At 35.5% G+C, this 23,668-nt stretch overlaps 1 protein-coding gene across 2 annotated transcripts in view; it reads right to left on the reverse strand.

Annotated features, from left to right (window-relative positions):
* The window catches only part of LOC105199815 (synaptotagmin-7), a 248,139-nt gene that overhangs the window by 222,702 nt on the left and 1,769 nt on the right, over positions 1-23,668 (reverse strand). The window contains exons 1-2 of one of the 2 annotated variants that reach the window (XM_039452057.1): positions 20,546-20,564; positions 12,770-12,893 (exon numbers count right to left, since the gene is read on the reverse strand). The gene's annotated coding sequence lies outside the window, so the exon portion shown is untranslated. Of the gene's footprint in view, positions 1-12,769; positions 12,894-20,545; positions 20,565-23,668 lie in introns of those variants that run through there. The other variant, XM_039452056.1, reaches the window with a different exon arrangement.

Here is a 23,668-nt window from a genome sequence, read left to right on the forward strand (position 1 = left end):
TTTACTAGAAATTTGCGCGGCGTGGCCGTGAACTATATTCCGTGGAATTTATCTTCGGTAATATATCACCGAAACACACAGAGCGACGACGTAAAAGAGACACATCGCCCCGTATTCGGAGTACGACGGTAATGTTATTTATAATTACGCAGCGAAAAGCCATTCTCGTACATGACACATTACGTGCACTCGCGCGATGGATCTTCCACGGGGCAAACAAAAGAGATCGTACCCCTTCGGCGGCGCGGCGGTGGCGCGGTGCAATATGTCGGTCACGCGGATGCAGAAATCGATTCTTAAAATGCCCCTTCATTTCCCCGGGGAGCATATTTTACGGCGTAAGTGGGCGAAGCGCACGGTGACGGCCCGCGTGCCGTTTTGCAGCTAGATTTGCGGCTAAAGTCGCAGGGACGCTTATTTCACGCAGCCTGCGCTCGAAAAAATGCACGAGCGTATGTTATACAGCCGTACTTTTCCCATGTATATACAGTTGTCAAAAGACGCAGAGGTAACGGAATTATATTGTATTTTCCGCGCGGAGGCGGGGATCTTTCTTCCTCGTGCGTCGTCTCGGAAAATTCTTACCTCTGCTCTTTACGTAGCGGAATTATACTCCGCGGAAAATTTTACCGGTAAATTAAACGCTCTATTACACTGCAAAATAAATACGACCGACAAGAATGTACTATATTAAATAATTTACTCGCATACAGCGCACATTGTGCGCGCCGTTTCGAACGCGTACGTACTTATATCGAGTTTATCGCGTCAACAAGTAAAACGAGCTAATATTGATCGGACGATGATATTACATTTCGTTTGAGACATTTATTTTTAAGGCTAATCAATCGAGATCAGTCTCCGCCTTAACATTTGCGTATCCTGACAATCGCGAAAAATTCGCAAAATTCAAAAATGTAAGGTAAGATTGCCGATATCGCACCGGGTCTTGAATCGCACCACCTCGCGTATAAATTCAATTCCACAGTACTTGTACACTCTTTGTAGAATTATTTGAGAACTACATAATCATCATCCGACATTGAACTCAACATGTTAAGAACAATAGAAATTTTGTTTATTAATATTTAGAGAAAAATGGTAACTCTGCTGCTATTTTTCAACACATTTCGTAGCTTCATTGCAAAAAAGGTAAAATAAATAATCTAAATTGTGGTAATTTGTAATGATCACAATATTATTAAAATTAGATTAACAAAGTTCAAATACCTTTGTGTTCTTATTTGTAAATTAAGTAAACAAAGTTTTACAAAATGCTTTAGTCTTCTAAATCGCACTATTGCTTTGATAGTGCTCATATGTATAAAATCAAATTAATATATAATAATTATACAGAGCATACATTGTAATAATATTATCTTACATAGCAATGTTATTGCAATATTATTGAAAAGTTATCAAAATGATAACACTGACGGAAATTACATTTAGTTTACGGTATTTCAATATTAATAAAATTATGCTTATTTAACGTATTTTTGCTTAAGAAGCAAAAATCTAGAAGAAAAAGTGTCGCTTTACTCCAGGAAAAGTAATATTAGCCTGTGATGCGATTTAGAAGACCGGGGTTACGCAAATCATACTATTTTAAAGCTTCTTAAAAATCGTCATTTAAAAATTTATGACAATACACAAAATTCTGAAAAAAAAATTATTTTAAAAGGAAAAATGTTGTACTTTATTATAAAGTAAGAAAATTAAAAATATTCTTTATAATTTATTAGTTATAAGCCTTTATGTCGAAAGTGATGCGGTTTCGACAACCTTGCCCTATAATGTTTTCCAAACCACCAAACTCATCACCTTTGCAGGCCACATCAAGATGTTTTAAATCCCTTTCGCGTGACTTTTTACCGCAATGCATATTTGCGTGAATATAAATACACACACACACACACACACACACACACACACACACATTATACCGTACATATTTCGCCACAACATCAGAGAAGCATCGCGTCCAGTCAAAAATATCCTTAAACGAGATTTTTTTTTAAAGATTGCTCTCTGCAACGCACACATGAAATATATGTACATACAAAATACACATAACATACATATTTTTTTAGATCCCTTTAAAAGTTACGTGCAGATTAAAAAAAAAATGTACGATATGAGAAAATGAGAAACGCTCCTCTTTTAATACGTCATGAGCGCCCTATAATTAACGGGAACGCTTTTCGTGAGCTAATTCCTTAAGGTGATCGTAGAAGAAGGAATCGCGTCACTAATACCGCGCGAGTAAGAGCTCCGTTTAATTTCATCCGCGTTACATTCTCCGCGGTTCGGAGGGAACGGGCTACCATCCGACCGGAGACCAATTGGCGTCTTCTGCTCCCGCTGAATATTTCAGTCGGCCCGCTTGAAGAAGCTCGCTATTGTAACACTGGTAATACCGAATTAAACCCGGAGCCCCTGCATAATACATGCAACGCCAGTTTCCCTCGCGAGAGCTGGAAAGCTTTAAGGGGAGGAATCGCCGACAAAAATAAAACGCCGATGGGGCCAAAATTCGAGCGTTTATTCATAGGTGACCCGTTCTACTCGCCGATAGCGAGTCGTAACCTTGACCGTTTCCCTTAATATAAAGGATCATCCGCGGCTGATTGATGAGTCCACATAATCAGAGAGATCTTTTGGCCCTTCTGAGCGCGAATCTTCCTCCCTTCAAAACGAAGGGTTCCTATTATACCAAGGCGTCGTGCACAGTTATTAAGATAAACAAAAGCAATGTCCATGATATATCACTAGCCTTTCTCAGAACGGTATTTTCACCCCAGATTCTCCCATCCCCGAGATATATGCTTGCGTTTCGCGGCTATTGATCAGTTCATCCGCAAACTCTCGCCTGCCCCGCTTAAAAAATTGCTCAATAATGGAATCACCGAGTAGAGCGCGGTCACGTTGTAAATAATGCCGCCATCCGTCCGTCCTCCTACACGTCTCGCATGTCTCGGGAATCACTTACGACGCAGCTTTAAAACGGGAAATTGCTTATCCTTCTTATCGCACGCGCAAATGGACACGTGACTCCAACGAATCTTAAAATATAGAAGTTATAAAAAAAAGGTGTTGTCGTTTTTTTTTTATTCTATACCATAAAAATAGGGGGTTCGTACGTGTCATAGAATTTCACTTCTCGTAGGTTACCGATAAATATACTTATCACTAGCTATATATATAGAAATCTATTACACACAAACACTAGCGTTCACCCTTGGAGACGGATATCCCGTTTTTCTATTTTTACTTTAGCGCCCCGACAATATCAGGTCCGCGAAGGGTTGAGCTCGAGAGGGTCGAGACACAGAAATTCAAGCAATTTTATAGTCAATTCAAAGGACCCTGCATAATTCTTACGAGTTTTGGCCCTCAGTGAAATTGGCTGAAACTGTAGTATGTTATAGTTATTGACTCACTGCTCGAAAATTTCCACAAAGCTCAAAAATGTATATGAATACCTATGTTAAATAATTTTTTACTACAACTACTTTAAATGTTATATTCTATCATTATTTTAGTAATTTTTCAAATCATTTTTTTTTATAATCATGAGATTTCAAATAATAATATACAATTTACTTGCACAATTAACTTATACAATTTACTTACATACCTGGAAAAAAAATTTTATATATAATTATACATAATTATATATCCAATTTGTTCACATATATTTAAATGTATATAATTATATATTTATTTATAATTATATAATCATATATTCATTTATATATAATTATACATGGACATATTTCATATATAATTATATATAAAAAATTTTTTCCTGCGTAAGAATGTTTGTGTATACTTATATGTGTTTGCTTGAGTGTAAAGGATTATATTTCTTAAACAAAAACCAAAAAGAAAAAAAGTTAGAAGTAGAAACCAGAAACAAAGTGGTATGTCGATATTGGTGACCTTCCTCTATTCATCATGTATTACAGATATTTTGAAAAAAATTTTTCCATGTGTGTGTGTGTGTGTGTGTGTGTGTGTGTGTGTGTGTGTGTGTGTGTGTGTGTGTGTGTGCGCGCGCGCACGCGGGCTTGTGATTGGTACGGGTAACTGAAAATAAATATATATTACGTGACCCAACAGTTTTAGGGACATACATACTTTAAAAGCTACACAATAGCATACTAAACCTTCTCCCTTACAAACTCAAGCAAACACACTTATCACACAAAACATTTTCATGTTTATTGTATAAATAAATCGCAAATTACCATCTAAAATCTTATGATTTATTACAGTCCCTGACATCACATAATATTACATGATATTCTAGTATATTCATAATATGAATCAAGGTTGGAAATCAACGCATTACTTATAACGTCGTTATCCTTGCAATTACTTTCGTTCAGTAACAAATAAGTAACAGTTTCTTATTTATAACGTTAATATTAACACAGTTACATTTTGTCAATAACGATAACGATATGAATTATTACTTTTATCTTTATACGATTTCCAGGATTGCGTAAATCGAGCGCGTTACCGATGGCTGCAACGTTCGCTTATTTTGTATTATAAACTGAATGTTACATAATAACGAACGTTTCAACCTTTAATCTGATCATCTTCAGTGCGTTAATAGAAACATTAATAATACAAATAGTATAATATGTTGTTAATTACTGTCAATAAATAAAATACAATTTAAGAAATTTATAAACAGCTGAAGATGATTTTGTCATAATTTGTCAAATATAAAATTGCAATTACGTTAGAATTACAACTTATAGCAACTTACATCGAAATAATTTTTAGCTGTTTGATCTGTATACGTACGAAAAATTTCTCAAATTATATTCTATTTATTACCTCTGATTAACAATTTATGTTATTTGTATCAATATTTTTATTAGCTCATTAAAGATAATCACTAAAGGTCAAAACATTTGTCATTATGCACAGTACTGAATTTATAATGTAAAATAAGCATTAAGGTACAATTAACCTGCTTCTATTTCTTTTGCATTATTAAAATTTGTTTTGTTTAAAAATGCAGAGCATAAAAAACAAAAGTTTTAATGTTACTCTGTGATTATATAAAATCCTTTAATTGAAATAGACAAGGTTTATTTAATTTTTGTCATCGATGTATCATCATGTGTTTTACATAAATATATATTTAATGTATACATAATATAATAACATGTAAAAAGTTAGTATATATCAAATGTTGAATCTCATTTCTTTACTAGAAGATAGAATTTTATATGATATATTCTATTTATGTATTACAGAAATTCACATATTATATTTTATTAATGTCAAGAAAAAGGTAACAAAAATAGTTTTTTTTAACGATAACGAACGGTAAGAAGTTACTTTTCAAAAGGAAAGAACAGTAACGATAATGAGTTACTTTCATAAAGTATCTTTACCTTTTCTGGTACAAAATGTACATACAATTTCATGTACCAATTTAGAATAATATTTAAATAATGATAAGATACATTTCAAACAGTTACAACCAAAGAACTAGCCGTTTTCAAGCTTTGCGCTCAGACGAGAAATATAACGGTACAATTTCACGTTAGCAAATTTCACCGAAAAAACTCATCAAGAATTTGCGGGGACCTACATTCGTCTCTGTAATTGACAAAATGCTCATTAGCCTTCGCGTTTTTTTTCCTTTCTTTTTGGGAACGAGATAACGACGGGATAACGACGCCGCCAGCTTTCTCAACTCGGTGGAAACTGTGCTCGAACACGACCCACATCCGTCGACTTAACCCCAAGTACATACACTCATATCACCCACTTTCCTCGAGACACAAGGTCCCTCGTTATACCCCACGTCGATTATAACATTTATAGCCGTTCGATTACATTGTCCTAGCCGGCCAATATTACTACCCGACTAATATTACTGCCAGTATAATGTCGGCCGTAACACGCGTACACACACACATGATCGCGCGTGCTTTGACACAAAACCAGTTCTATCTAATTAAGCTGCCCTTTTGTATGTATTTACGGAAATTAGTTGAACCGCATTGGCGGCAAAGTAATATATTGGTAATAACATCGCTGTACAAATACGTAACAGGTGATACGGGTGATATCTCATCAGATATATATATATAATGCGGAATAATTACGAGACGAGAAGGATAAAAGTTCTCTTTCGCTTTTCCTGCCTTTGGCAAACTGTAGGGCGGGTATGTCGTGACGCGAGATCGACAGCGCGTCACTGGAATCTGACGCAGAACTCAACAGCTATCTGCTGATCCAAATCGTGCCGTTCGCGAATTACGACGATGTGGAACGCCGCTTTATCGGCGCGGCGCGGTGTCGACGTGACTTCGCACGTACCTCCGATAGAGATGCAAATAGAACAAACAAATTACCGCCACGTGACAGCGCGGATGTATATATGGCAGAAACAGGCCGGAAAGACTTCCGTCAAAACTCGGTAATTCGAATACAAGCGGGTGCGGAGAGGGTTGAGAAATTGCATTATCCCACAGGGATAATTTCAATCTCCCTCGTCGCTTATTGAAAGGCGGCCTCGGAGCAGGACGTTACTTCTCACAGCGGGTGATGAATCGCGTTAATGCCGGAATACCTAGTCTACGTAACGACGGGCGAGGGTTCTCCGAAATCGAACGCTCGTCGCTCGTGTCGGAAAACACGCAGCGGCGTCACTGCTCTGCGTTAAAAGGCTCTCTCTTATCGACGCCTCGTTATCGCTGTCCGCGATAAATTATGAAGCCCGAGGCGGGGCAGCGAGGGGGGGGGAAGGGAAGACATTAACGCGTCGTCGGGACACGGGAGGGTGATAAATAATTCAACGAGGCAAATAAACTTAGCGCGTGTCGTCCCAAGAAAGGAAATTCACTTCGAATCCTGGTGTGCGGTGCATTCCGGTATTTGCGTATTTGGTATCCACCAGCCGCGCGACCGAGAGAGGATATCGATTCGCGTACCATAAATGTCTTATAACTCAGCCGCTCGCTATCGTTGGGATTAAACGGCAGGTAACGAACAGTTAGCCAGATCAGTCGCCTACGTACAATGACCCGAGGTAATTGCGTGCGAAAACGTGAGCCATTAAAGCAGGTTTATCCAATTTATAATAATGAGAGAATGTAGATCTGTGAAGACACAACTAATTAAAGTGGCTTAATGGCAATAGCTACATCTTCATTCTGATATCTCTTGCCCTACACAGCGCAATTCTCTTAGAGACGTTCATGAGGCGTTCCAAAGACGCCCGTACGTTCTTGAATAAGTGGAAATCTCTTGGATAAAGCGTGCTGTGTGAGATATAATTTTACATAAGGTGAGTGTATTCTACGTGGCCTAGTACACAATATGGCCTACTTGCTGTTTCTGAGTAGTTACATGATTAATTGAACAAATAACGATGGTATGTCGTACAGGCTGTCGACGTGACTTGTTTGCAACAGTTCACTGCTCAGTCTTGCTTGTGCATTCTGTCGTTGATAGTGAGAAATAAAATTTTCTTAAGTACGTTTCTCATGATCTAATATTTCGTAGAAAAGTTACCGATTTCTATAACTATCAAATGATGTTTATTTATCTTCGCAGTTTATATTATTGTAGCTCTATATTTATACATTATAACGCTGTATTTAATTCATATTTTCGTGATAGGATCCTTATTGTCAAAGAAAGAAAAACTCTTTATAAGGTAAAACCAATATGACCCAGATCAATTAGTACACACACATCGATTGTAATGTTTTCTTGAGTACTTATATTACTTCAGATTGTAATTTTTAATCTATTCACTAAATTCCGGTTTATAGGAGTCAAAAGTTAAGATAAGTCAATTATTTAATTATTTATTACGTAATAAATCGTTGACGAAAATAGTTTTTTTGTGTACTCTTATATGTTAATATGTCAATATGTTAATAAATTTAAAAATTCATATGATATTAGATTACTTTATCTATTTGTCTAACACTTTTTGTAAAAATGAAAAAAAACTAAAATATTAGGCCATATTGACTACGTATGTATCCAATACGACCTAAATGACTTTTTCTCAAAAAATTTTCTTCTTCACTGCACCCACGTAAATATTTGAAACTATCCCATATTTTAAATTAATGTTTAGAAATATTCCGTACTTAGAATCTAGCCATCAATCTTTAATTTTCAACTCAACAAAAAACTAAAGAAAATTGCAATCTTAGAGGCAATATACAATTACCTTACATTTTCAAATTCATTAAAATTTGCGTGTCGATAAATTCTTTGATTTTAAAATACACTTCTAAAATGAATGAGAATAATAATATCGCAATATGAAATCGAGATTTATTTTATATAATAATAATGATGCTAACGATCTAGCATTTGTAATAATACGGCAATGATGCCAATAAAACACTTTTTCCTTAACAAAAACCGTAAAGAATTTGTTGCGAAAAATAACATCTTAGCCAGAAACTTGAAAATATGTATAAAATTACACGTCAAATCAAATAAGATCCAGTTATTAAGCCTCTTTAATTACATGTATATATATACCTAATTTATTTCTCATAAATTTCTTCCTTTAAAACTTTACTAAAGACTATTTAAATGAGATAAAAATGCGCGAAAAGAATATATTACAAATTTTACATTCTACAAGCAAAATTCAATAACCGAAAAATTGAAATTTATTTTTTTCATTCTTTATGCGATACGCAAAAAATAACATTAATCAATGAATATAATTTAGAAGGACAATTGCAATATAAATATAATTTAAAAATGATATATTGTATATTAATTATAAAAACGTTGAGAGAGAGAAAAGAGAGAGAGAGAGAGAGAGAGATAACAATCCTTAGAAAACAAAAGCTTATATACATATTTCTCGTGTAAATTTAATAGATCGATACAACAAGGCGACCTAAAATGACATTGCACATGAATAATATAAGGAATCAAAAGATAAATTGTTCCAATTACATACAATCACATTTATTAAATATTCCATTAGCAGAGTAACTTCTGTCAGTACAAAGGCTCGGTAAACTTCAACCCCGATGAAATCGATTTTGAATTACGCAACGGACAAATCGCCCTCGCCGATATCTATCCTCCTCGAACTGCCAGGATAATTCGTACACCGTAAAATCAGCGATTTCCCGATATAAAAATATCACGCGATTTTTCAGCTCAGACCCCGATCAGCCGAAGGGAGTGTTAAAGTCGAGATCAGCCGCGAGCGATAAAATTTTGACGGGACGCCGCCGTGGAGGATGCGGCGTGCGATGCAACGGGGGCGGTTCGATCTCGGCGAATGCACGGCGTAGATCCGTGCGGAGATATTTCACCTCTGTTGAAAGGTATACGGCACAGACTCTCGCGCATATGCGACTCCTAACGACGCGCGGACGTTCTCTGTTCTTCGATTCAGGATTGATCGCGCGGACGCGTTGCCGGCGCAAAGAGAAAGAGAAATTAACCGTGAAAATGGATGGTCTATGTATAATGGCCGTAATACACGGGACAAGCTATACGCAGAATTGTGAATATTTCAGAAATATTCGTGCCACGGTTCGTATACCAATTCCGTTATAGCACGCATGCCTGCCCCGCAAAATGAAAATAATAAAAAAATAATAGTGCGCGCGTGCAAAACTGTGTCAAACACATTGAAAAAAATTTTTGTAATCTGAGAGACGATTTACCGTCTGATAAATAATTTTCGAACGGCATATACACACATTAGCAGAGATCAAAATAGAGACTGACTCAATTAATTATTTACATACGCAATTGCACTTAATGCGCTATCAGTCTGCAGAGGTCAGAGACTATAGAATTCAATGAATTTACATACTTGTGCAAACATCTACATCGCTATATTAGTCCTTAATTCTGTGCGACATTCTCTCCTCCATTATAGGAATATCGTGACCGGAGATGCCTGAAATTTGTGGTGCCTGCACCAAAGTGGAGTCATGCCGGTGGTTACCAGTTGTAAAGTCATGTACAGGCAGATTGATCAAGCCTTAGAACTACTTTTGCGGCTTACCGTAAACCGTTAAGGGGAAATAGAGCTAGATCGAAATCTGGCTTTTGTACTCACTGGCGTAATGAGAAACTAGCCATAAAATGAAACAAGCATCTGTCTTTGTACGCTCTATTGTCAGATCAAACGTGAAAAGTGTTCTTCGGACGCAAAAAGAAATATCGTTGTCAGTTAGAAAAATACCTAATACCTAAATCAGCAACAAATCTATCAAAATAGATTCGTTTGCCTATGAATATATGAACGAATACAAGAACGAAGGAGACAGAATGAGAAAGAGAGGAAAAAATAGAATGTCACCCTTCTCTACGTAAATCTACATACAATCTATACACAGTCCATTATATCTGCCTACATTATCCGAGGGGGGAGGTACGCGATCGATAATATCGATTTCCTGTAGCGAAATTTAGTTCTATTCCGCACTGGAGGACACAATGAATCACGCGCAGTCATTTTCTGTGTGTTTAAGATAAAATTTATGTTAACGGCGACGACGTTTCCGGCCGCGTATAAGCGTTCGAGTAGAAAATCGCCTCTATTGAAAATGTCACGCTCTGAAAATCGCATTCAGCGCGCTAAGCTTGGCCTAATTCCTTCCCTAGTAAGTGCCTACGCGTAAGCGCGAGATATATCGTCCCCGAAGCGCATTTACACTTTCTCCCTCTCCCTTTCCTCTTCGTACCAAGCTGTGATGTTTTATATTGCCGCGTCAGAGACGTTCGTTCTTACGAATCGCCGCGCCGCGCCGTCGCGAACTCGTGTTACACCGACGACGCACGTGAATTCTCGCAAAGCTCGCTCGACGTTACACGCGGCTCATGATTAATGATTCCTCGGATTGCGATACTTTCTATTTTGTCGCCCCCGATCCAGGGGGAGCAGTTAAAATCGGAATTCGCACTCACGAGTGTGGATAAACGCGTTTAAGGATGGATGATAGCACTTCTCTAGTCAAATGACCACGTTTGCATTTGATGAAATTTACACACAAAGAAATTATTATTAAAACAACAATTTATTGTTTTATATATAAGCAAGAATATAAAATCTTTCTGGAAGAAATTATAATCTTAAACAAACATAATTTTGCTTACATAAAGAAAATTCTTTTCTTCGTGTAAGCAAATACGTTTGTTTAGGATTATAAATTCTACCAGGAAAATTTTATATTCTTGCTTATATATGAAACAATGAATTGTTAATTTGATACAATTTTTTTCTGTGTACACGCAGAGAAAAAATTAGCCAACAAAGCTAAAATTTAGTTGTAGCAACTAAGATGTGTCTTTAAAATAGGGACAGCTAATATCGTTGCTGCCAAAGCTAAATTTATTAGTTATTAAAATTAGCAGTTACAGCAAGAAATATTCGCTGCCAGAATCAAATAATGTTTAGCAAATGCGTATATAGTTTCACGCTCCTAAGTTTCGGTCTACAACAGGTGTAGTAAGCCTTAAGCCGTAAGAAATTGACTAATCATAGTTGAATATGAGGAGAATAATCGATCATGGTCAATTTTTACGATTTAAGGCTTGCAACATTAATTGTAGTCCGGGACTAAGATATTGAGGAATAGCTGCCACTTTTTTAGCTACACGTGTTAAAACACACATGTTATTTTAGCTAATAAAACTGTATTTCGCAGCAAATATATTTTATCTTTAATAGTCAATTTTTAGCACTGATAGAAAATATCGAACTAGCTACTGATATTTAGTTACCACTTCTAAGTCATTTTTTTCCGTGTAGGATAATAAAATTATTGTTATTAAATAACGGGGTAAATTCTAAACGTAACTGTCATGTATTTAATTTTTAATTAACTATTAATTTTTAAATAAATTACCATCTACTTTTAAAATAATTTATTTGTAAAATAAAGCACAACAACTTTACTGACTTCAATATCATTATATAAGACGCAAAATTTGTATTTTGAATCATTCATTTATCGGCAGAATTAAAAACATACTACGTGTTAAATATATTATTATATATAAAATATTAATAAATATCTGTATTATTTTTTTGAAAGATATTAAATTATGTTAATAAAAGGCAATATCGCATTAAGTGATAAAGTTGGCTATTCTAGCTTGACTATTAACCTGTTAAACCCGACCTGTTTACTGTAATGTTCAGAGATTATACATTGCATAAAAAGCACGAGAAAAGTTTTAAAAATGTAAATAAGTACGGAAAACCATAACAATTCTTCTCCGAAAAGGTTAAATGGAAAATTTACGACTAAAAAAATTGCGCGCATTTTATTTGTTGTTGCCAAGTTTCAGAAGATACTTATCAACAGAGATTATCAACATTTTTTCTAAATGCAGGTTACTGAAGATCACTTTTCTCATTAATTATACGATGACTTGATTATATTTTATGATTTATAGATTCGTCAAAATAAATGTGTTTACATTTATATATTTTTCCACTTTATTTTTGTTAGTATAAAAAATATTGTGACCGATAAATGGCCAATATGTGCACTGTTCGCTATAAGAATACGTAGTACGAACAGGCACATTCATAATAATTTTCTCAAAAATGATACGGTAAAATGATACGGTGAAATGAAATTGTACATAGAGGAACAAAATACATTAATAAATATCTTAGCAAAATGTTATAGTAATGGTGTTATCTTCGAAATTCTATCATACAATCTTAAAGACGATATTGTGTTGGGCTGTTGAATGGCGTGTTGGCGAGACTTACCGATAATTCGAGGATGCAAGCCTATCCTATCCTAGATCCTCATTGAAGCTAGAAAAGGGCGGGTGGGATGGAGCCCGTCCGGCGAGATTACGCGCGTTTACATCCTCCGAGAGGTGGAAATCACCTGTAAAGAAGACAGTGATTTATCAAGGGCAGCCGTAATGAAACTTCCCGTCGAGCATTCTACTGCGATCGAGACGTTCAAGAGTATAAATCTACATAAACCGTTTAATGACTAATGCCTCGGGTTATTTACATTGCAGCTAAAGCTTCAAAAAGCAAAATGAAAAAAAAAATTCTGTTTAAATGGCGATGTATTTTTATAGAAATGCAAAGTTCAAAACGAAGGTATGAAAATACGAAAAAAAATAGCTGATCTCCATTTATTCAAAATTTTCTATTTGAAATATCGCCGACGTAAATGCTTTCATTTTGATGTTTTATAACTATTTTCTAGGGCAGGCTAAAAGGCTATCAATTCAAGCGCTAATATTATTTCCACTATTTTACTTTAATCCCAGATCGTGCGCTAGTCATGAGAGCTCACGAGATGTTAAAGATGTGTAGGACATTTCTCAAAATTTTAAGAAAATTATAGAAAAATTACAGATTGTTTTATATTGCATTTGAAAATAGTAAAAAAAAATTGGCGGTAATTTTCTATCTGGATAAAAAATGATTTCAATAAGAAGTAGACATGTGCTGTAATGAAAATATAATTAATAATAAAATAATAAAATGAAAAATAATAAAAAAGTCTGAATTTTTTTACTTTGAATATTTAAGATGATTTATGTAAAGTTTCATTGCGACACAGAGTATTCTGTAAAATAAACTGTAAGCATATTACTGTTGTAAGTGTGTGTTGCGACATATTAGGTAGAAGACGACGCGAATGGAAAATTCCCAGAACTGAAAACGAGTGAAATATGTTTCCCGAAATCTCTGATTTGGCGGGGTCGTACGATTGCCCATGATTAGGTGCTACTCTCGTACTCCCTCGCGAGTCCGGTTGGGCCTCGAAAACTAGCTCATCGGTTTGCAGTTAGCATTAGCACACATTAGCATCTCATCCCGTTAAGTTAGATTGACGTCCGCGATGTCAGTTCGGCCCCATCCCATATTATTAATTACTCTATACCGTTAAATATCGTATATTTCATACTCTGTACATGGAGAATATTTTCCTCTTCTTTTGTACCAATAAAGCAAAATTTATTTACAAAATAATTAAACAGACAATCACAATAAAAACTTTGTATAAATCATCTTGAATACTTAAAATATTTACACGAAAAAAATGAGATTTTTCTTAACGTTGTAAAAAGTAATTTCATTTTTAATAACAAATAAACTATAAAAATGTGTTATTAAATGAAAATTTATCCCGACGAAATGCGACAAATAATATTCTATAGAAATGTTATAAAAATATTCTGAGCATACAGATATTATTCGTACATTTCGTATGAAAATAGAATATTCGTATGATATCATGTTCAGTTAAGGTAAACATTTCCAAATTTTATTTACTTTGCAGAGACTGTATGTGCAATACATTCTGAAATGTACATCGTCGTAGTATAACGACAGACCGGTGTCTCAGTGCGACACGCTCACGTAATTAATACTTGCATCCGCAATCAATAACGGAGAGATAGACGCGGGGAGGCGCGAGGTCGAGTCGGAGGAAGGTCTTCGGGTCGGCGCCGATCTCGGAGGATCGTGCATTGTCATTCCGCGTACTCTCGAGTGAATGACACTCGTCGTTCGTTACAGTGCCACGGCCGGTTAGTTGGGATCTGAGAGACTCGCCGAGGAGCGCGCGACTCTCACGAGGGATAATTTAAAGCCACTCATCCGCGCAATCCCGCCGTGAGTTCACTAGTTCGGCTCGGCTGGGTTCTCTCGCCTCCAACTTCGGCCTCGCGCTCAGACTCGCGCTGAGACCTGCCTGGCCGGCGCGGCGTGCGAGTGCGAGCACGTTATGCGAAAGAGCGTGCACGCGCGGGCGGAATATGTAAAACCGCGTATCGATTGCGCGATGCGATATACGCTCCATATTCCATTTCATTCCATTTGCGGCGCGCGGACGGACGAACGGTTCGTCCGGCAATTAAGCGAAGTAGCTCAATTGTTCCGGCCGTTCCCAGTGACAGGTCCGCGTGCTGTCGATAACGCTCTAATGCCATGTAGAAGGCTAAAATATACGTTACGCGCTTCGCGACTGACACCATACACCTACACGCCGGCGTGTGTCGGAAGTTAACGCCGCAAATGTCACCGGCTGATGGATGACAAAGTAAGACTTCGCGCTTGCCGCTACACGGCATGATAATGTATCTTCAAATCGATGTCGCGAAATGTACAAACGTGTTCAGTCTATTATTAGCTAGGCAGAAGTGCCTCGTGTATAGGTGCTTGTCGTATTAAATTTTAATGGCTCGAGTAAAGAGGCAGTTTCATCAACGTTTATCATAATTTTTCAAACTTCAATCTTACGCCTTTCGCTAACAATAAGCCTAAAGTGGAAATTCAGTTGAAGCAGAGGTTCTTTAAAGCTAAGTGAGAAGTTTAGTCTTAGCTGCCTCTCCAAAGCTCAACTCGTGAGAAGCATATTCGATCGCTAAGTACTGTCGACGTCTAGATAGATTCGATAAGAGAAAAGCAAACTTCACACAATGGAAAACGTTTCATATTTATGTTAAGAATGGTCCTTGTTACAATTTTTATGTTGAATTTTTAATATACTCAAGTATTAGTTTAACACAATGTGATTACGTTACTTAAATTTTTTATGTTAAATTAATATACAATTTCTTTCTAGTGTAAAATAATACAATATTTATGGGTAAATAAACAAATAACATAAAAATAATATAGTCTTGAAACGTTAATTCTAAGATAAATAAAATGTATACGTTACATTATATTAATTTTACCGAAGAATATGCTTCCACAATGTGTTTTTAAACTTGTATCAAAATGTTACATTTTTTGCGTTAATTTTTTATATAATGTTTGTGTTACTTTCTAACATATCCATCTTGTATTAAATTAACTTTAAGTGAACCATTTAGGACATGTAATTAGTGTTGTTATTTTCCTAGGAAATTTAATCGTTGAGAAAGGAACCCATCCTTGCTGGGTTTTTTTTTTTCCTAAAAAAGAACTCAACAGAGAAAAAAACATTTTTCAAATAGTTTTTTTACTTCTTTTGATTTAAACTTCTTTTTAAAGCCTTTATTTAAAATTATCCGTATAAGATTAATACAATAATATTTCTAATAAAGTTATTTTATAAAATCTATTTTATAATTTTATTGTGGAAACACTCCTATTTTAGAAAAATATAATTTTATAATATACTATTTCTTATTTTTTTTATCAATAGCTAAAAAATGCAACATTCTTTTAAAAATGAAACATATATTTATATTAATGAACGCAAGACAAAATATATAACATTTTTTTACATTTTTTTCTTGATAAAATATAAATTTTTTGGATGATTTAATTTGATTAACAATATTAAATTTTAGTAAATCAAAATTTATAAATTTAATAAGTTATTACGTACAAAAAAAAAGACTATATAGATTTGTATTACAGAAATTTTGCATTGCTTTCAACCTACTTATGAAGACAAGAACTAAAAAATTCATAATCAATATCTTCAAAAAATTAAAGTTTTTTTTTAAATAAATATATTTTTTGATGGATACTGTCAATACATATAAATATAATTTTAATATAAAGATAATTTTAATTTAAAAAATAGGCAACCGTTTTCCCCTCATTATGCCGAACCCTTTCCCGAGTTTCTTCCCTCCTTCTTTTACAACGCTTATACATGCGATATATGTTAAATTTAACTAACACAAACTAAACTGTACAAATTGATCGATTTTACAGTGCACGAATTTTGCGTCAAGTTATTACAATTTTCTTTTTTTAATACTACCATTTAGAGTGCAAATATTATATTAAATAAGGTACAAATACTTCGTGTATAGGGAGAATTGTTGTACTAACAATAAGACGATTTTCTTAAACGATTCAAATAAAAGGAAAATTCAGCGTAATTCTTCAATCTTCAACTTTACACTTATTTTCAATTAATGTTAAAATCAAAATTTGGTTAAAGCAGAGGTTCGTTGAAGTTAAGTGAGAAGTTTAGTCTTATCCATCAGCTGCCTTGCCAAAACTTAACTCGTGAGAAGCATATTCAATCGCTAAAACGGCGTCTAGATAAGTAGATATCTGATGAGAGGAAAATAAACTCCGAAAGTAGTCAACTTTATAATGCATGAGTTTTGCGTTATCTCCTTTTTTGGTATTACTGTTTCAACGTAAGAATGAAATATTATAATAAATAAGGCAAAAGAGCTTTGCCGTAAAGGAACTTGTCGTATTAAATTTTAACAACTTGAATAGAGAGAGAATTTAACATTTACTGTAAATTTTTAAATCTTCAACCTTACGTTTTTACTAATCTTAAAATGGAAATTTGAATGAAATTTCTTCGAAACTGGGTAAGAAGTTTAGTCTTATAGTTCGGTTTTGCTTTCCCAAAGTTCAACTCGTGAGAATTATATTCAATCGTTAGTAAAGTAAATATCCTAATAACCAGACATGTAACGATATATATGTAATGCTCAGATTGATTTTTGTAAGGATTTACGTTATAAAATGATATAATTAAATAATTAACTAAAATATGAAATATAAAATTATCAACATACAAAAATACAAAAAATTTTTAAATAATTGCAAAAATAAAAACTTACAGAGTATCTGAATGAATCAATATTTGGACAACCTAAGACGCTTGTTTTTAATGTCATAAATACTTGTTTTTAATGTATTATTTATAAAATAAACATAAAAAATATTATCTTCACATGCTGTTTCTTAAAATTTTAAAATCATTAAAATGTGAATTTTAACTTGGTTGTATAAAAAATTTCTTTAACGTTAATGCTTAATGTATTAAAAATGCTCTATCTTATGAACATAAAATATTAAATATCTTAAATATCTTAAAGTATTTAAAAATTAAATTTTAATATTATAAAAAAAAACACATTTGAGATTAACAATAAGTTTCCGTGTAAGTGTTTAAGTATATTTGGTCACTGGGACATTTACTCACCAATTAACTTATTAATCAATCTTCTTTCTTTATATTGTCATTTCGACGTAAAGATAAAGTATTATATTAAACAGAATAAAAAATCAGCGTGTATAGAGAGTCGTTACATTCAATTTTAATGATTCGAATAGAAAAATAATCTGTTATTTACTGCAATGTTTTATATTCAATCTAACGCCTTCATGGTTAATCCTGAAATCGAAATTCAGTTGAAATAGAGGTTCTTTGAAGTTAAATGTGAAATTTAGTGTCTCTCCAAAGTTCAAGTTCTCGTGAGAAGCATATTCAATTACCAAGTATTGTCGGCGCCCTGATAGGTTCGATGAGTAGAAAATAAACTTTAAATTGGTGAACTTCACTAAGTCGTGACTTTTGCGTCAAGTTGTCACGATCTTATTTTTGAAATTGACATTTACACGTAAGAATAAAATTTTATATTAAACAAAGCAGATGAACTTCGTGTGAGGATTCGCCATATAAAATTTTAACAACTTGAATAAAAGAGAAATCCATCGCTGATTCTTTAGTCTTCATCAATCTTGCGTTTTTATGACTAATCCTAAAATGAAACTTCCGTTAAGGTAAAGATTCTTTGAAAACTAAGTGAGAAGTTTCGTCTTATCGTTCAGTTGTGCCTCCCCGAAGTTCAAATCGTGAGAAGCATACTCAATTCCTAGTACAATCGGTGCCTACATATATAAAGGAAAAATAAACTTCAAATTGGCGAAATGTACAATAATACGAGTTTTGCGTCACAACGTTGTCACGATGTTCTCCTTTTCGATATTGCCGTTTTGGACGTAAAGATAAAATGTTGTATTAAATAAGGCAGAAGATATTGCTTCGTTTATGGCGCATATGGAGCGCTATGCTAACGTGCAATACGATCCATGCGTGCAGAGCACCCGGTGCATATTCTCAAAACACTCCCTTTTGAGGTACAGCGACTCCTATTTGTTGCATGAGTCTCACAGTTGATGTATAAAGTGACCTCCATTGGCAGTCACGCAGCGCCGTCGTGTCATTTACTGCTTCACGTGTTTGCAAAATTCATACCGAGCTCGTGTAAGCATAGCGAGGCACCGTATTGCACTGCAGTTCTCATATCAAATACACAAATTATTAAACAAAAAAAAGAAAGCGATCCCGTCACAAAGTACTCGATCAAAAACACGTCTCTGATAGTGTCGTCTCTCTTCGCTCTTTTTCTCCAAGTGTATCATGTGAAAAAGAACCTTCATCGATTTCTTGAATCATTTTATCTCATCATTTCATTTCACACGGTTGGAAAATTTACGTTAAATTTAACATATGCATATGCGCACGTTTCAAACGCTCGAATTAATTTAACATAAAAATATTGTATATTGGAAGGTTACACAAATATTACGTGAAAGTATGATACTTCAAAGCAAGTTGCAAGCATATTTCTTCAGTAAAATGATCATTTATAATATGTTAAATCAAAACGTGCACATTTCATTAATTTATCTTGGAATTTACGTTTTAAAACTATTTTACTTGTTCATTTGCACATAAATTGTGTTACCTTAACACTAAGAAACGTTAAATATTAATTTAACACAAAATAATCAAATAACACAATCACATTGTTAAATTAACACTCGCGTGCGTTAAAAATTCAGCACGAAAAGAAGTTTTAAAGGAAACCAGCTTTAATACAAATACACGATGTTTTTTTTACTGTGCGTCAGACTTTCACTGTACGCCAGACTTTCGGTGCGAAAAGCGACAGGTTTGAAAAATGCATAAACCGCACGCTCGCTTCCGTCAACAGATTCGGAAACACAGTCGGTTATTAATCAAGCGCCTTGTCAAATATGCTCATCAAGGGGGCGATGTAATAACGATCTCTAATGAAGATCCGCCGAGAGAACAGCCGAGAAATACCTGACCTACATAAATATTGACTATAGAGGGTTTTCGTGCCCGGCCTTGAAATCGCGCAAGGGATAGTCCCACATATTCGGTCCGACAGCGATGAACACGCCCGCGAGGGGGCCATGTGAGAAACGTTTCGACAGCCGATCGAGGCGGACCGGGACGCACGTTCGCGCAAACCGAAAGTAACATTCGTTTAATCATCGGTCGGGCAGTCGAAATCGGGATTTCGGCGGATTCATTTGCCGCTAGTAGTGCGGCTTGCGGCATTTCCGTCGGACGTAATAAGGACACTTCGCCGCGCCGCGGGCCGCGGTTGAGCGATTTAATTTGCGCGCTCGCGCGATGAGAACGTCGTTCGTGTCGATATGAGTAATCGCCGCGAGTGCTATTTAATAAGGTCCGCTAAGAGAATCTAACTTAAAGATCGAAACGTTCCTGCGCACGGCTCACGCGACCTGGCACGGAAGGATCTTTAAAGCCGATTATACTAGCGATTCTAATATAACGCGAGGGAAGCGGTACGTTACACAATTTCGTTCATAATTAATGCCAACCCACCCTGCCCTCCTCCCCCTATTCTAGATAGACCGTATTACATTCCGCACTTTTTCATCCAACTCGCGAAAATTACGTTGCTTTACCGCTCAACTCTTGCCGCTATGTATTCTGCAATGTTAGTATATACATATATCAAGATGGCAATTATCCCGGCTTACCCCGGAGCGGCGACGGTGCAACAATTTCATTGGCCGTGTTGCTTAGATTTGCGTCTGTACTTATTTATGCGTCACACGTCAGCGGCAGCCTTTCCGTGTCGCCCTACGTACGACGTTTGCTGAACACGTTCATCCCAATTGCGAGTTTAGTTCAATTCGTAGACGTGGAAGTCAGAGAAATACAAATAGCTCATCCGCAACAATACCATCTCTCTCGTCACGGTCCTCGGATTCATTAACTCCTAGTTTGCCAACACGTTTGCGATGCGGCGCTTGGCACTAACGCACTTTCGAGGACCAGTGGATTTGAATGGGATTTCGTTTCGTATGACGAGCAAATGAAAATTCCACCCGCGAACGAGGCGACTGGCAAGACTCCATGGTCCATTAATTTTCGCCGACGATGTGATCTTGTTAGTTCGTGCGGAATTGCGCATTCGACTAACATGGCATACGTATCACGCAAAACGAAGCGATCAGGCTCTCTCATTGTCAACCTACTCTCGTAGGGGTTACGCTAATTGAAATATGATTATCCACGATTTACTTCTAAGTGTACGTCGGTAAAGCGACGTTGATTAATTAAATGACGCGGAACAGAAATAGCCCACCCACGATTTCAAGCAAATTAAATGTAAAATTCACACTTTTATTTATGAAAGCAGCCACGTATATTGCGAAGTTTTTTTCAAATTAATGAGCTTGGCTCATTTTTGAAATCCTTTTCAATTTCAAAATCCACTTTAGTGAACTTACAATTTACATCAGAATTTTAGAATATAAAGTTTCATATTCACTTCTTTTTAATAGTTTTTTCAATTTTTTATTCGTATTTTGAAACATATTCTTTGTGAGTATTTTGGCATGTTTCCCATTTGAAATGTTTTTTATGTTGCACGACATATGAAATTACAAACGGAAGTCTAGTTTGATTTCTGACAAATTATACAGCTTATCTGAAGTAGTAAAAAAACTAAAATAAATAAAGATACCGTTGCTCTCATAATTAGCATCGTTCATTTATCAAGCATTGCATCACTTCCTTCCATTCATGTTTCAAGTACAAGTTGTGCACTCAGAGATAAGTATTTAGTATTTGTGACTGTAACTGAATGTTAAAGTAATTATTATTACTGGAGCTCGATTCTCATTTATTAGAATGTCAGTAATGGTAAAATACAAAGTTTTACATTAACAAAAAGTAGTTGTGATTATTGTAATTTAAATATAATTATAATTTAATTGTAATACATAATTATGTTATTATTACTAACATTATTGCGGTAATAACTATAAAAATAAAATTTCCAATTATAATTATGTCGACAATTATAATTAGCCCAGATACTTTTCTCTCAGTGTCTCAATCTCATTGGAAAATGTACGCACAGCGATAACGCTAGAAAATAATTTCTAGCATGTGACATCGACGTTCGTCAGCAAAAGTGCCGCGACGTATGAAAATGTCAATTAACGATCTTTAAATTGCTGAAAATGAAATAATGAAATGTTAATGTTTCAATAACGAGGGAATTATAATTTTAATAGAACTTTAATTGGCAATTTAATTGGTCGGATATCGAAGCTGGGAGATATCGCGACGGATAATATTTCCCTTTCTCTTACGGCACTTTCACCGTAAGAAACTTGACTCTGAATTTTGCAAAGGGCAACAGGATTTTCCCGCGGATTATAGGACACTCCGTTTAACCACGACAGTCGCGGACAATATTCCGTTCTAGCTACTTCAAACATTCGCAAATCTCGGTGACCGTGCGGCGATAACTACGCGCCGGCGGGAGAACTGCGAGGACCGATAGATAAAATATCAACGAGATAGCGCGACGTAGATAAGCCTTAATTCCATGAATATATTATGAGAACCTCGGCGAGAGACCCTCGACCTTCGTTCGTTGCACAGCTCACAATCTACGCGCGCAGCGAGATCTACCGGCAGCTGGGCGTGTGGAGAAAAGTCTTTTTTTTCTAAAATAAATAAGCTATAAAGGGGCACATGATGGGCGTAAACTATCGATTTGTTGTTCTCGAATAAAGGTGGTTCGACGTAATCAGCGGCGCCCGCAAAAAAAGCTGGCTCGCGGCCGGATGTAAGGTGAAATAGCCGTTCTTATCACCGTGGCACGCTCCATTAAGGTGAGAATATGTATGTCACCGTGGGTATCAACCGATACTATCGAGAAATCCCTTCCTCCAGAAAAGTCGGTTAGTCCACTTTTCCGATAAGTGATCGTCTTAGGTGAGGTGAACTTTTCTTTTGCATAAAACATACGCTATATCACAAACCAGGAGATTTCCCCAATCAAGATGCTCCCTAAAGTTAATTGCCACGAATCACGCCTCGTGAAATCACATTTTCCGCTGGGTCACGACTGATCAATTAATTCATTGAATTGATAACCCAATATTTCCTTTAGGAATTAATTACTCAGAAAACATTGGAAAGAGATTTTATAATCCCGTTATTATTTTTCCTAACTATTGGCTGCCGTTCATACGTTTCATAACTCTATTTTCAAAAAACGCGCGCTAAGCTTGTCTCTTCGAAAATATTTAATTAAAATAAAGTAACAAGCACTGTGTATACACGTAAGAAATGTTTATTATATACTATCGCTCTAACAAATGAAAAATTATCCACATGTCCAAATTCATTAATCAAGAACGTGTCTCGTAATGAAGTTCCTGAATATAATAAAGTTACGTGGTCGAATGTCATCACAGCAAATAATGTTCCCGTGCAAATAATAGATCTTGCCAGTGGCGGCAAATTAATTTCGCTCGAGAAGCGTGATAAAGTTTACGATTGTACTAACACTGCTTCTCTTTTCGATAAGCTCAAACACAATGGTCTACGTGGTACCAGCAGGCAGGGTTAGGATCATGTCAAACCCTAACAAGCATCAAGTTACAGTTATAAAACTGTTAGTTCTAATTTCCCACTCAACAATGTTACTGTTCTGTAACACATTTGTTTAACATATTGTTGAGTGGAAAATTATAACTAACAATTTTATAACTTGGTGTTTGTTGGGACTTTACGTATCGCATGTAAATTTCCTGCATAGTATGATACAACTTTAATTTCGTACACACACGTATCAG

The sequence above is a fragment of the Solenopsis invicta genome, chromosome 7 (assembly GCF_016802725.1).
Source record: "Solenopsis invicta isolate M01_SB chromosome 7, UNIL_Sinv_3.0, whole genome shotgun sequence".
Classification (NCBI taxonomy): domain Eukaryota; kingdom Metazoa; phylum Arthropoda; class Insecta; order Hymenoptera; family Formicidae; genus Solenopsis; species Solenopsis invicta.